This window comes from Schistocerca americana, chromosome 11, assembly GCF_021461395.2.
Source record: "Schistocerca americana isolate TAMUIC-IGC-003095 chromosome 11, iqSchAmer2.1, whole genome shotgun sequence".
Taxonomy (NCBI): Eukaryota; Metazoa; Arthropoda; class Insecta; order Orthoptera; family Acrididae; genus Schistocerca; species Schistocerca americana.
Window position 1 is genome coordinate 121,596,888 of NC_060129.1, and position 16,213 is coordinate 121,613,100.

General features: G+C 43.4%; 1 non-coding gene across 1 annotated transcript; it reads right to left on the minus strand.

The window, feature by feature from the left end:
- Positions 1 to 4,041: 4,041 nt before the first annotated feature.
- On the minus strand, positions 4,042 to 4,116 carry Trnal-caa. Its single transcript has one exon. It is a non-coding gene; the product is annotated as a tRNA-Leu (tRNA).
- Between the last annotated feature and the right edge of the window lie 12,097 nt (positions 4,117 to 16,213).

Genomic DNA, 16,213 nt, shown 5'->3' on the forward strand with positions numbered 1-16,213 from the left:
AGTGTTCTGTCGTAACTACCTGAACTGAACTGCCAGTACTTTTACTGGCCTGCAGTGTACCCTGGTGGCAGGTACGTAGTTTACTCGTTTGGCAGAGGCAACCACCTAAGCGTAAATATTGTTTTAATTCATTATTGACTGTAAAATTTTTATTTATTTACAGTTAAATCGTCATGTAAATAGCAAACATGCACCCAGCAAACAGAACACAGTATGTTGTTCTCAATGGAGAGATGTCTACAGATGTTAAAGTAACCTCTGGCGCACCACAGGGGAGTGTTATGGGACCATTGCTTTTGACAATATGTATAAATGACCTAGTAGATAGTGTCGGAAGTTCCGTGCGGCTTTTCACGGATGATGCTGTAATATACAGAGAAGTTGCAGCATTAGAAAATTGCAGTGAAATGCAGGAAGATCTGCTGCGGATAGGCACTTGGTGCATGGAGTGGCAACTGACCCTTAACAAAGACAAATGTAATGTATTGCGAATACATAGAAAGAAGGATCCTTTATTGTAAGATTATATGATAGCAGAACAAACACTGGTAGCAGTTACTTCTGTAAAATATCTGGGAGTATGCGTGTGGAACGATTTGATGTGGAACGATCATATAAAATTAATTGTTGGTAAAGCGGGTACCAGGTTGAGATTCATTGGGAGAGTCCTTAGAAAATGTAGTCCATCAACAAAGGAGGTGGATTACAAAACACTCGTTCGACCTATACTTGAGTATTGCTCATCAGTGTGGGATTTGTACCAGATCGGGTTGACGGAGGAGATAGAGAAGATCCAAAGAAGAGCGGCGCGTTTCGTCACAGGGTTATTTGGTAACCGTGATAGCGTTACGGAGATGTTTAACTAACTCGAGTGGCAGACTCTGCAAGAGAGGTGCTCTGCATTGCAGTGTAACTTGCTGTCCAGGTTTCGAGAGGGTGCGTTTCTGGATGAGGTATCGAATATATTGCTTCCCCCTACCTATACTTCCCCAGGAGATCACGAATGTAAAATTAGAGAGATTCGAGCGTGCACGGTGGCTTTCCGGCAGTCGTTCTTCCCGGTAAGTGGCTTGCGGAGTATAAATGTAGATGTAGATGTGGTGCCCATGACAAAGTATAAATTCAACTTCTGTACTTAAATTTAATACATGTTCCTTCTTTTAAATAAAAATTTACACCATAAAGTGTTCTTAACGATTAATTTTACAAAATGTTCATTCCAAACATAATTAAATTATAATTTTTCTTCCCACCAATTGTAGTGGTTTCTTATTACAATTCATATTATTTTATATCAAGTTTTTATTTACTATTTTTACTGAAAATGGTAAATATGGCATCTGTCTACATTACAAACAATTTTGCTAAATTTTGTTATAGATTGCATTAAAGTAATTTCGATATTTGCATTTGTTTATGTATGGGAACTGATCAGGGTTGGGTGACATCCAAAATCTGTGTATTGTGTACCTGGGCAGGGCTCTTGTCATCGTGTACATTGATTGGTTGGTTCTGCTAACATAGTTCAAACTCTGGAAGTAAAATGCTCCAGCAAACCACAGTGGCTAGAGTGATGTAGTTTTCTGTGGAAACTGTGGTAAGGTGTTATGGCTAACAAATGCGACTTGGCTCAGTTGCCTCCTTACAGAGACAGAGTGAGGACTACGTTTCACATACAGTGTTCCTTGGTGACATTCCAAGATTTGAGATGCAGCACTTAATTGGGGGGTGATATGCATTCTACTTTTGCCTTAAAAAAAAAAAAAAAAAAAAAAAAAAATGCTGAGAGTTTATGACACACTAGATGATACATGAGGACCAAGGAAATGTCAATGACAACAAGCCCTTTGAGTATCCATCAACATCCAAAATTCACAAAAATTTGGAGAAACTGCAAAAAGTTTTAAACAGAGATCAATGCCTGAGTGTAAGAATGATAGCGGAGAACTATAGTATGCTGAAATAAAACATTTATCACATTTTGAGAGATGAAATAGGGATGTGAAAGGTGTGCAGGTAGAGGGTCTCAAATAACTGACCGATGAACAGAAGGAAGTCCATGTGCGGAAGTGCCGATTAAATCATTGGAATTCTGTGGAAGTAACAATAATTTTTTGGGCGGAGTTAGGACAGGTGACAAGACATGGGTTTTTGAGTGACAAAGCAGTGAGTGGCGCTCGATATATCACCTCACCCGAAGAAGGCACACACGAGCAAATCTGGTGCGAAGCTGGTGCTCATTGTCGTTTTTGACACCAAAGGTATGATTCACAGGGAATTCCTGCCTTGAGGACAAAAGTTAATGGCCAGTTTCATACTCAGATCCTCGCCCGATTGTGGGATAGGGTAAAAAGCTCAGGTGAGAGACATCACAAACAACAGGATTTAGCATCGCGGCAATGCACCGAGCAACACTGCCCTTGTTGTACAAGAGTTTCTGATCAGGAACGGACTGCCTCAGACACTGTACCACTGTGGTGTGCGTACTGTAAGACCTTCGGTACACACACCATCAGATTATTTGATTTGCCGCTCTAACGAAGTAGGCGAGTGTCAGCAATATGTCTCATGGTCTTATCGTGGCGTGTTTATCTTCTGCCGTTAGGTCAGACGATACAAATGCCACTTGCACGCTTAGAGTAGCAGATTGACGGTGACCAACTTTAAACAGAACTTGATTAATTTTGACTCACATTTATTAAAATAATAATAAGGTATCGATATTACGTAACTTGATTCTGGATGCAGTTTACAATTGATAATCTTAAGTTCCTTTGGTCTTGGTACGTTAATCTTATTCTCACATATCTCTGATACTTGACAAAGTGTGTATACATTTATCTTCATGGCTATGTACAGGAATGTGGTAATCTTATTAGGCGCAGACTGAAACTCGACTATAGACTGGTACAGACTAATGCAGACTGACTGATCGGAGGTCTGTACACTCGTTATAATACCTCGAGCATTCAGGTATCACTGCGAGAGTGTGATCCGCGAGGAGAAAAGGTTCTACGTCAGCAGCAATCTCACTGGCTGCGTTACATATTAATACGCGGATCGGCAGAAGCAGAATTTGGTCCGTCTCTAAGACAGCGCCATCTCGTAGTGCGGAGATGGACGAGCGCTGCACCTGCGCTGTTGTGCTTAGCAGGGCGCGCTCTAGTGGGAAAGTTGTGTACGCGCTGACTACGCGGAACTGTGTACACAACAACCACCCTGACTTCTTTTTGTTTCAGAGAATGAAAGACAAGGTTGAAGGTGCATCCTCACGAGATATCGGGGGGGGGGGGGGGGGGGGGGGTAAAAAGAGGCTTCGATGACCAGTCTTAAGGACGTTCCCAGTGATACTGTCCAGGGAGCCTGTGTGGACTGGACGAAACTGTTACAGTGATGCATAGATAAGATATTTTTCATTAAAAAAGCAATAAACTTCTTTAAAAACGTTATTCTCGAACCTTTTGGGACATAACCTGTAAACCTGCTGTGCATCTTATGACAGCTTTGCATCAAGTGAGCACTTTGACAATGTTACGGCCACTGTGCATGTTGCTGTGGAATGCTTGGCAGCCAGTTGGTCCCCATCATGGAATTCAGTAGACTTGCACAATCGTCAACATGAAAACCAACTTTCTCTATACCAGAGTCAGTGTATGCAGGGGTCCATAGCTGCTGTGAATTCTGTGAGGAAACTAATTTTCCATTGTCGGCTGTTGTTTTATTTTGAAAATAAACTGTTATTTCATAATGTAGTAGTTAGCTATTTTTGCCTGCTTGTGCATTATCAAATTACACCACAGTAGATATTACACATATATAGCCTGCTGTATTCCACACATCAATGCTGCGAATGCAACATGTGATGAATTCAGTGTATATGAAAAAACAAACCCATATGTGGGCTTTGTCACTGCACCAGCATACGTAACACGTTAAGATATGTTGACACGCATCCCATTTCATTTGAAGATGCTGACTGCTGAATGTGTCCCTCCACTTTAATGGTACGTTGTATGAAACTTCCTGGCAGATTAAAACTGTGTGCCGGGCCGAGACTCGAACTCGGGACCTTTGCCTTTTGCGGGCAAGTGCTCTACCAACTGAGCTACCCAAGCATGACTCACGCCCCGTCCTCACACCTTTACTTCTGCCAGTACCTCGTCTCCTACCTTCCTTGCAAGTCGTGCTTGGGTAGCTCATTTGGTAGAGCACTTGCCCGCGAAAGGCAAAGGTCCCGAGTTCGAGTCTCGGTCCAGCACACAGTTTTAATCTACCAGGAAGTTTCATATCAGCGCACACTCTGCTGCAGAGTGAAAATCTCATTCTGGAAACATCCCCCAGGCTGTGGCTAAGCCATGTCTCCGCAATATCCTTTCTTTCGGAGGAGACGAGGTACTGGCAGAAGTAAAGCTGTGAGGACGGGGCGTGACTCGTGCTTGGGTAGCTCAGTTGGTAGAGCACTTGCCCGCAAAAGGCAAAGGTCCCGAGTTCGAGTCTCGGTCTGGCACACAGTTTTAATGTACCAGGAAGTTTCATATCAGCGCACACTCCGCTGCAGAGTGGAACTCTCATTCTGGAAACATTTCACATTGTTTATAATAAGCTGTTTTCAGACCAACTGGTATTCAGAAAGAAGCTCAAAAATTGTATCGAGGTGGTCCTGTGTGTGCTAATGCCAAAACTGGACCCTCGACCCTACTTGCGATGTTGCCGAACTGTGCTTTTCATAGTCTACTAGAATCGCTCAGTGATAGTAAACGAGAATGCAGTATTAGCGCTGTCTATAGTCACAACACACTCTGCTGCGAAAGTTGTTGCCGTGTGACAACTGGTGCGACACTAACGCTTCAAATGGTGCGAAAGCGCAGTCCCATGGATCGTCAGGGTAATATTTGTTTTTCATCCTTTTTCTATGTGATGTGCGAAATATCTATTTTATTATGTTGCCTCCAAGTCTTTGTGTAATATCGGCAGCCGTGACCTATTGCAAATTAAATGTAAAAAAAATTCAAATCTTACTAATTCAGTGACATAAGCTACAACTTACACATGAAGAAATACCGGGTGTACATAAAGTCCGGGAACACTGTCATTCATTTATCGCACAATAACCCAACATTGTACAGATATCATACATATGTCATATTGAAGAGAAACCCTAAAAGGTTTCTCATGTATACTGCCACAGCGTAGTTCAGTAATTTGCCAATAGTCAGCACTAGTCGCAAACTTGGTGAGTTCAGGTGTGGAGCGAGCTTTATGTGTGTTGTTCGGCAAAAACAAGTGTTCTACATTTGTTCGACGGTTGTTTAGAACAAAGTGCAGTAAGAAGCCGCCAACAAGGAAGACCATTTACCACTGGCACAACAAATTTTCATTTCTTGTAGAACCTTAACATACATAGGATAACCTGACATATCCATTCCATTAAATAAAAGAGACATCGACAAATAAAGGGCATCTACCACTATTGGCAAAGTAAATATAAGTTATGTACATTTAAGAACACTACGTCTCCATCCCATGTCAATATACAATGTGGGGACAATTGTGTAGGTACATGGTGAAAGACTCCTGAGTATGGTAAAGTTAAAATTTATTAAAAAATGAAACAGCAATAACAACAGAATCGAAGACCAACTATAAGCTTCGGCAAAGACATTAGTTACGAATGCACAATAAAGTGTAGACAAGTGACCATAAAACATCATTCACTTTTTTGTACGTGATTTTGTTTCACTCTCTCGTATGTTGAAGTTTTGTTAAGATGTACTGCTCGGAGTATGATGAGCTATGGGTGCTTTGTAGCATAGGTGTTTCTGAAGAAGAGAAGACTTAATAACAGTATTAAGTAATTTTATTAAAGTGTAACAGAACCAAGTTAAGAAGAGTACCTTCATATTTTATATCATCTTGAGAGGCAGTTGTGTTCCCTGGAGTTGGCTGCCTGCATCTACAGTTGAAGTGGAGGAAAAGAAGTCCACGGTCATATTTTGTAAAATTAATAGAAGGAGAAGCTTTCAAAAGACAACAAGTATAATTAAAATGTAAGGCATCCTTGAGCAGCTCTGCTCAGACCTCGGGACCACCTCTTGTCGCGACACTACCACCAATCCCCAAACTTTGTGCCTATCTTTGGGGCCAACAAAGATGCTGTAACTTACCAACCAAAAGCGTTGGTATGATGTTGATAGATGCAATAACACACACACAAATTTCAAGCTTTCGCAACCCATGGTTGCTTCATCAGGAAAGAGGGAAGGAGAGGGAAAGACGAAAGGATGTGGATTTTAAGGGAGAGGGTAAGGAGTCATTCCAATCCCGGGAGTGGAAAGACTTACCTTAGGGGGGAAAAAAGGGCAGGTATACACTCGCGCACACACACATATCCATCTGCACATATACACACACAGGCAGACACATGTAAAGGCAAAGAGTTTTGGCAGAGATGTCAGTCAAGGCAGAAGTACAGAGGCAAAGATGTTGAATGACAGGTGAGGTATGAGCGGCGGCAACTTGAAATTAGCAGAGGTTGAGGCCTGGTAGGTAACAGGAAGAGAGGATATATTGATCTCTGGAGTTCTGATCGGTTGGTGTCAGTGGGAAGTATCCAAATAACCCGGACGGTGTAACACTGTGCATGTATATATATATATATATATAAGAACACCGTGAATTCATTGTCCCAGGAAGGGGAAACTTTATTGACACATTCCTGGGGTCAGATACATCACATGATCACACTGACAGAACCACAGGCACATAGACACAGGCAACAGAGCATGCACAATGTCGGCACTAGTACAGTGTATATCCACCTTTCGCAGCAATGCAGGCTGCTATTCTCCCATGGAGACGATCGTAGAGATGCTGGATGTAGTCCTGTGGAACGGCTTGCCATGCCATTTCCACCTGGCGCCTCATTGGACCAGCGTTCGTGCTGGACGTGCAGACCGCGTGAGACGACGCTTCATCCAGTCCCAAACATGCTCAATGGGGGACAGATCCGGAGATCTTGCTGGCCAGGGTAGTTGACTTACACCTTCTAGAGCACGTTGGGTGGCACGGGATACATGCGGACGTGCATTGTCCTGTTGGAACAGCAAGTTCCCTTGCCGGTCTAGGAATGGCAGAACGATGGGTTCGATGACGGTTTGGATGTACCGTGCACTATTCAGTGTCCCCTCGACGATCACCAGTGGTGTACGGCCAGTGTAGGAGATCGCTCCCCACACCATGATGCCGGGTGTTAGCCCTGTGTGCCTCGGTCGTATGCAGTCCTGATTGTGGCGCTCACCTGCACGGCGCCAAACACGCATACGACCATCATTGGCACCAAGGCAGAAGCGACTCTCATCGCTGAAGACGACACGTCTCCATTCGTCCCTCCATTCACGCCTGTCGCGACACCACTGGAGGCGGGCTGCACGATGTTGGGGCGTGAGCGGAAGACGGCCTAACGGTGTGCGGGACCGTAGCCCAGCTTCATGGAGACGGTTGCGAATGGTCCTCGCCGATACCCCAGGAGCAACAGTGTCCCTAATTTGCTGGGAAGTGGCGCTTCGGTCCCCTACGGCACTGCGTAGGATCCTACGGTCTTGGCGTGCATCCGTGCGTCGCTGCGGTCCGGTCACAGGTCGACGGGCACGTGCACCTTCCGCCGACCACTGGCGACAACATCGATGTACTGTGGAGACCTCACGCCCCACGTGTTGAGCAATTCGGCGGTACGTCCACCCGGCCTCCCGCATGCCCACTATACACCCTCGCTCAAAGTCCGTCAACTGCACATACGGTTCACGTCCACGCTGTCGCGGCATGCTACCAGTGTTCAAGACTGCGATGGAGCTCCGTATGCCACGGCAAACTGGCTGACACTGACGGCGGCGGTGCACAAATGCTGCGCAGCTAGCGCCATTCGACGGCCAACACCGCGGTTCCTGGTGTGTCCGCTGTGCCGTGCGTGTGATCATTGCATGTACAGCCCTCTCGCAGTGTCCGGAGCAAGTATGGTGGGTCTGACACACCGGTGTCAATGTGTTCTTTTTTCCATTTCTAGGAGTGTATAATAGAGGGAAACATTCCACGTAGGAAAAATATATCTAAAAACAAAGATGATGTGACTTACCAAATGAAAGTGCTGGCAGGTCGACAGACACACAAACAAACACAAACATACACACAAAATTCAAGCTTTCGCAACAAACTGTTGCCTCATCAGGAAAGAGGGAAGGAGAGGGAAAGACGAAAGGATGTGGGTTTTAAGGGAGAGGGTAAGGAGTCATTCCAATCTCGGGAGCGGAAAGACTTACCTTAGGGGGAAAAAAGGACGGGTATACACTCGCACACACACACACACACACACACATATACAGACACAAGCAGACATATTTGAAGTCTTCAAATATATATATTAATAAAAGCAAAGACCTTCTAAGGACACAACTGACAGATACCAACTCTTCCTCATAGACATTGTCTATGGGCCTCAAGAGAGATAGTCGATACTACACCTGAGCCAGTGGTTCCATACAGAACTGTTAATTCAGTGGCACCTCTGCTCACCATCGTTCTGACATATGGCAGTCTGATTCCGACACCTGCTGCCAGCACAAAAGAACTGTGGCTGCAGTGAGACTGCCCAACGCCAGTCCCCGGCTTTGCTGAGGACACCCTCCCTGACTCCCACCCAGTGGTGGGTAATTTCCAAGAATGATTGCCTATCGAAGTTGGAGATTTCCAAACGATATATATCGAACGTACGATAGTAAATCGATTATAGAAGTCTCGTGGCGTGTGTTATGTTTCGATTTCTCACTACAGCAACCACAAAAGAAGCACTTGTAAATTCAAAGGAGACGACTTACCTTACTCGTCGTCGGTGTTATCGTCTCGTAACAGTCCGTGTGATGTATAAGGTACAGGGGTAATTCCTTTTTTCCCCGTAGCCGGGGTAAACTCTGCCAATATCGCGCAGGAATATCGGCAGAGTGTCACGTGCGTCGACATTTTCCTGCAAACGCAAGTTGTGGAAGTACAGGTACTGGAAGAAGTACATCTCGTCCCTCTGTACTTTTTATGGTAGACTTGACAGACTTCCACAGCCGTTCTATATTCTGGGTGTGGACACTGGCGTCATTCGAAGAGACGAACTCCAAAGAGTGGCTCACGAATTTGTGGTCGAACCCTTCAGCTTTCAGTGTGTGGCACGACTTTTGTTCCAGATAGTATGAAGTGTTTTGTGAGACTCACTAAAGTCGCCTTGTCTCAGGACATTACCCTCACAACGAAACACTTGCAGGACACACTTTCTATCCCACCAAAAACCCAAATATGATCTACTTCACTTTTAGAAGGTCGTCCTCTCTGGGTCTTTCGTTTAGCAATATGACATTTGTCTACTTCTACTATTTTATTTGGTCCACCAATTGGCACATTGTCATTTGTCACTATCACGTAACACACTTCTCGGCAAAACCCAAAATAGTCACATACGGTATTTGCCGATAAGCCAGTTTCTGTGGCTTGCAACGTGTAATCTCGAATCCAGCACGACATTACGCTCATCTGAATCAATGATTTGGAGGACTCGAACCACGTATGTTTACTGATGCTGGTTCGCTTTCCGCAAAGTCCGCAATGAAATTGCAACGGAATCTGTGCCCACACTTCTCTTATGAAGTTTTACAGACTTCGCAGCACCGCAGTCAACACAGTCCCTGCTTTCCTCGACCGGCAGAAGTCCATATTTGTGGCAAAAATTCAAACATTTGTATATCCTGGATATGCACGGAATTAGAGTTTTGCATGTCAGACAATCCGCAGAAGAAATGTGAGAAGAGGCACACATTACACTCGCTATCAATAGAAAACCTTGTGGATTTCCCAATCAAATTACAAATAATTACGGCGGGAATGTAGTGTGCACGAACTGAAGAAACAACGGAAAACTGATAAAAATGACGATCAGAAATAATTGATCATAAGACGCGTCACGAAACTTCCACAATCGATTTACTATCGTACGTTCGATATGTATCATTTGGAGCCCTCCAACTTCAATAGGCAATCATTCTTGGAAATTACCCAGTGGTGCACAGCTTAATTGCAAAGGAGTTTACCATTGCTGCAGTGGGAGAACACCCTCACAGCTAGCTGATAGCACAGAGGCTTCCGTAAACGGGCAACCCCGTTTGTCAAATGAGGCCTCGTCTAGCCGGAGAATCGTCAAATGAGCCAGTACCCACACAAAGTTTGTCAGTTTAACCTCACTTTGGAACAGGCACTGTTCATGTTTGTGAATATTTTGACAGAAGTGAGAATGGCCACAAATGCAGACAAAGCAGTCCTGGGATTGATTTTCACACTGTGTTTAAAGAAGAAGAGGAAAACAAGACGATGGTCCAGGGAATGAGTTAAAGTGAGATAGTGATTTACCGATGAATATCTACTAAAAGAAATATTACTCTTAGAACCCGATGATTACATCAAATTTCTGCGAATGGAGAATGAAACTTTTAAAAACCCGTGTAAAAGAGGAAATTTGTCTGTCAAATTCGCTCTTACTTAGTCACAGATTTGTCAAAGAAGCGGTATTGTAATAAAAAATATGTAATTAAAAGGAAAAATTAAAGGAATTGATTGATAATTCTGCACGTACGAAATTGTGCTATTGTTCACTCACTTTACCTTGCATTCCCTTTTCTATGTCCATCACTGTATACATTTTAATTATATTTGTTGTCTTTTGAAAGTTTCTCCTTCTGTTAATTTTACAAAATATGACTGTGGACTTCTTTTCCTCCACTTCAATTGTAGATGCAGGCAGCCAACTCCAGGGAACACAAGTGCCTCTCAAGATGATATAAAATATGAAGGTACTCTTCTTAACTTGGTTCTGTTACACTTTAATAAAATTACTTAATACTGTTATTAAGTCTTCTCTTATTCAGAAACACCTATGATACAAAACACCCATAGCTCATCATACTCGGAGCAGTACATCTTAACAAAACTTTTACATACGAGAGAGTGAAACAAAATCACATACAAAAAAGTGAATGATGTTTTATGGTCACTTGTCTACACTTTATTGTGCATTCGTAACCAATGTCTTTGCCGAAGCTTATAGTTGGTCTTCGATTCTGTTGTTATTGCTGTTTCATTCTGTAATAAATTTTAACTTTACCGTACTCAGGGGTCTTTCACCATGTACCTACACAATTGTCCCCACATTGTATATTGACATGGGATGGAGACGTAGTGTTCTTAAATGTACATAACTTATATTTACATTTGCCAATAGTGGTAGGTGTCTCTTTTATTTAATGGAATGGATATGTCAGCTTATCCTATGTATGTTAAGGTTCTACAAGAAATTAAAATTTGTTGTGACAGTGGTAAATAGGCTTCCTTGTTGGTGGCTTGTTACTGTACTTGGTTCTAAACGTCCGTTGAACAAATGTAGAACACTTGTTTTTGCCGAACAACACACAGAAAGCTCGCTCCACACATGAACTCACCAAGTTTGCGACTAGCGCTGACTATCGGCAAATTACCGAACTAATGTGGCGGTATACATGAAACACCTTTTAGGGTTTCTCTTCAGTATGACATATGTATGATATCTGTACAATGTTGGGTTCTTGTGCAATAAATGAATGAAAGTGTTCCCAGACTTTATGTACACCCGGTATTTCTTCATGTGTAAGTTGTAGCTTATGTCACTGAATTAGTAAGATTTGATTTTTTTTACATTTAATTTGCAATAGAACACGGCTGCCGATATTACACAAAGACTTGGAGGCAACATAATAAAATAGATATTTCGCACATCACATAGAAAAAGGATGAAAAATAAATATTACCCTGACGATGCATGGGACTGCGCTTTCGCACCACTTGAAGCGTTAGTGTCGCACCAGTTGTCGCACGGCAACAAATTTCGCAGCAGAGTGTGTCGTGACTATAGGCTGCGCTGATACTGCATTTTCGTTTACTATCACTGAGCGATTCTAGTAGACAATGTAAAGCACAGTTCGGCAACATCGCAAGTAGGGTCAAGGGTCCAGGTTTGACATTACCACACACAGGACCAGCTCGATGCAATTTAGAATTTTTGAGCTTCTTTTTGAATACCAGTTGATCTGAAAACAGCTTATTATAAACAATGCGAAATGTTTGCAGAATGAGATTTTCACTCTGCAGCGGAGTGTGCGCTGATATGAAACTTCCTGGCAGATTAAAACTGTGTGCCCGACCGAGACTCGAACTTGGGACCTTTGCCTTTGGCGGGCAAGTGCTCTACCAACTGAGATACCCAAGCACGACTTCCAAGGAAGGTAGGAGGCGAGGTACTGGCAGAAGTAAAGCTGTGAGGACGGGGCGTGAGTCGTGCTTGGGTAGTTCAGTTGGTAGAGCACTTGCCCGCGAAAGGCAAAGGTTCCGAGTTCGAGTCTCGGTCCGGCACACAGTTTTAATCTGCCAGGAAGTTTCAATGTGAAATGTGCTGTTCACTGCATTATTTATTTGTTCTTTTGTGGAGTCATAATTTTGAGAAAAGATCCGTGTCGAGGAAGCGGAATTTCATAGTTTTTTTCTTTGAGAAACACGTAATCAGTTTCTCATATTTAAATTAAACATTACAGGAAACTTAGCTTGTTGAGAGGTAAGGTTAAATATGATATTTTGATTTCTTAAAAGTTAAATATGGTACAATCCAAAAACATATCGCTCAGCTTCTACCGCCATTGTTGTTGTAGTTGTGGTCCTCAGTCTGAAGATTGGTTTGACGCAGCTCTTCATGCTACTCTATCCTGTGAAAGTTTCTTCATCTCTGAGTAACTATTGCATCTGAGTAACTTCTGAATCTGCTTACTGTATTCATCTCTCGGTCTCCCTTTACAATTTTTACCTCCTACGCATCCCTGCAATGCTAAGTCGGAAGTCCCTTGTTGTCTCAGTATGTGTCCTACCAACTGATCCCCTCTTTGGTCAAATTGTGCCACAAATTTCGTCCGTCCCCAGTTCAGTTCGGTACCTTAACATTAGCTACGTGATCTTATCTTCAACATTCTTCTGTAGCACCACATTTTGAAAGCTTCTATTCTCTTTTTGTCTAAACTGTTTAGTAACAGACCCATACTTACTCTCAGTTCCCTTTTACGGCCATGCTTGAGCACGTAAGTAGAGACATGTTTTGGCCACTTTCAAAAATGTACAAAAAAATGGTTCAAATGGCTCTGAGCACTATGCGACTTAACTTCTGAGGTCATCAGTCGCCTAGAACTTAGAATTAATTAAACCTAACTAACCTAAGGACATCACACACATCCATGCCCGAGGCAGGATTCGAACCTGCGACCGTAGCGGTCACGCGGTTCCAGACTGAAGCGCCTTTTACCGCACGGCCACACTGGCCGGCAAAAATGTACATGTATCACCTATACTACAGAACTGGTCCACATTCTAACTAGGCTGAGACTTAGTTAAATAATTCTGGTATTCTGTACATCATGACTGTGTAATGGTACTTGAATTACGTAACCATTACGGCACCTCAACTCAACCTCTCGATACCAGCAATATTCTACTGTGTTTCTGTAAAGTAGGTGACATATTTCTGAGACAACATACATATTTGATTTCATTAATGTAGAGGTATTTTGATACATCAATATGTTTATATTGGGATGATATTATTCTTATGTGTATTCTTGCTTTTGTCAATATGATCTTTGACGTACTTGTAACTGTGATTTTTGGGCGCGTAAGCGGTTAGCAGTTAGTTAGAGAGTCGGACCTTGAGAAAGTCAAGTCTTGGAAGTCATGTTGGAAAGACGCATGCTGTAGCCAGTTTATAAAAATGTGAACTTTAACAGTGAGGCAGATGTTTTCAAGTATGTTTTGTATTGTGAAGTGATGTTTTGTGTGTTACGTTATATTGCAACAAAAGCAATAAAAAGGAAGTGTAACTTAAATTTGGAGTGCTGATTACTTTTTTTACATCACCTTTGTCCTGCAAAAGTGTAATCTTCAAGAATAGTTTGTGAAGCGCATCTATAAAACTTTTGAATATAGCAGAATAAAACCTAGGCCTCTTTGCATCTGAGCTTGGAATCATCACCACCTAGATTTTCGACGATTGAGTCATGATTTTACAACGAGACCAGCGTGGGAAACACGAAAAGATGAATGCCTAGTTTATTCATTATTACATGAAATGACTTTATTAACTGTGCCACATAATATAACTTTGTTGTTGCCCGAAAATGCAGTATTTAGCAGGGTGAGCAACACCACAATTATTATTAAATTTTGACCTTTGTTGTGGTAGGGTTGTTAGAACTGGAACCAATTAATAGTCTCACCTGAGCATCTAGATTTACCCTGACCACCCTGAGCACTATGGCCAACGACTTAAGACTGGTATAAACCCATCCACCGATAGCAGTGTCACCTGGTAAGGAATGTCTGCTAGTCAGACACATGCACAGTGCATGTACACTACTGGCCATTAAAATTGCTACACCACGAAGATGACGTGCTACAGACGCGAAATTTAACCGACAGGAAGAAGATGCTGTGATATGCAAATGATTATCTTTTCACAGCATTCACACAAGGTTGGCGCCGGTGGCGACACCTACAACGTGCTGACATGAGGAAAGTTTCCAACCAATTTCTCAGACATAATCAACACTTGACCGGCGTTGCCTGGTGAAACATTGTTGTGATGCCTCGTGTGAGGAGGAGAAATGTGTACCATCACGTTTCCGACTTTGATAAAGGTGGGATTGTAGCCTATCGCGATTGCGGTTTATCGTATCGCGACATTGCTGCTCGCGTTGGTCGAGATCCAATGACTGTTAGCAGAATATGGAATCAGTGGGTTCAGGAGGGTAATACAGAACGCCGTGCTGGATCCCAACGGCCTCGTATCATTAGCAGTCTAGATGACAGGCATCTTATCTGCACGGCTGTAACGGATCGTGCAGCCACGTCTCGATCCCTGAGTCAACAGATGGGGACGTTTGCAAGACGACATCCATCTGCTCCAACAGTTCGACGACGATTCCAGCAGCAAGGACTATCAGCTCGGAGACCGTGGCTGCAGTTATCCTTGACACTGCATCACAGACAGCAGTGCCTGCGATGCTGTACTCAATGACGAACCTGGATGCACGAATGGCAAAACGTCATTTTTTCGGATGAATCCAAGTTGTGTTTCAGCAGCAAGGTGGTCGCATCTGTGTTTGGCGACATCGCGGAGAATGCACATTGGAAGCGTGTATCCGTCATCGCCATACTGGCATATCTCCCAGCGTGATGGTATGGGGTGCCATTGTTTACACGTCTCGGTCACCTCTTTTTTACATTGACGGCACTTTGAGCAGTGGACGTTACATTTCAGGTGTGTTACGACCCGTGGCTCTACCCTTCATTCGATCCCTGCGAAACCATACATTTCAACAGGATAATGCACGTTGCAGGTCCTGTACGGGCCTTTCTGGACACAGAAAATGTTCGACTGCTGCCCTGGCCAGCACATTCTCCAGATCTCTCACCAACTGAAAACGTCTCATCAGTGATGGCCGAGCAACTGGCTCGTCACAGAACGCCAGTCACTACTCTTGATGAACTGTGGTATCGTGTTGAAGCTGCACCGGCATCTGTACCTGTACACGCCATCCAAGATCTGTTTGACTCAATGCCCAGGCATATCAAGGTCGTTATTACGGCCAGAGGTGGTTGTTCTGGGTACTGATTTCTCACAATCTATGTACCCGAATTGTGCGAAAATGTAATCACATGTCAGTTCTAGTATAATATATTTGTCCAATAAATACCCGTTTATCATCTGCATTTCTTGTTGGTGTAGCAATTTTAATGGCCATTAGTGTAGTTTCAGTGAGCGTGCTGTGCAGGTGTAGAATGGGGAAGGCGCATGATCTATCTGAGTTTGACTGAGGGCAGTTTGTGAAGGCCTAGAGGCTCGGCACGAACATTTCAGAAACTGTACGACTTGTCAGGTGTTCAAGGAGAGCAGTGGTGAGTGGTTACAACACATGGCGAAACCAAGGTGAAACCACGTCCAGTTGTCACAGGATTTGGCGGCTACCTCACATTACAGATGTCGGACGTCGTAGGCTGGACAGCCTGGTGAAACAGGACAGGTGATGAACTGTGGTGAAAGCAATATCAAACTTTAAGG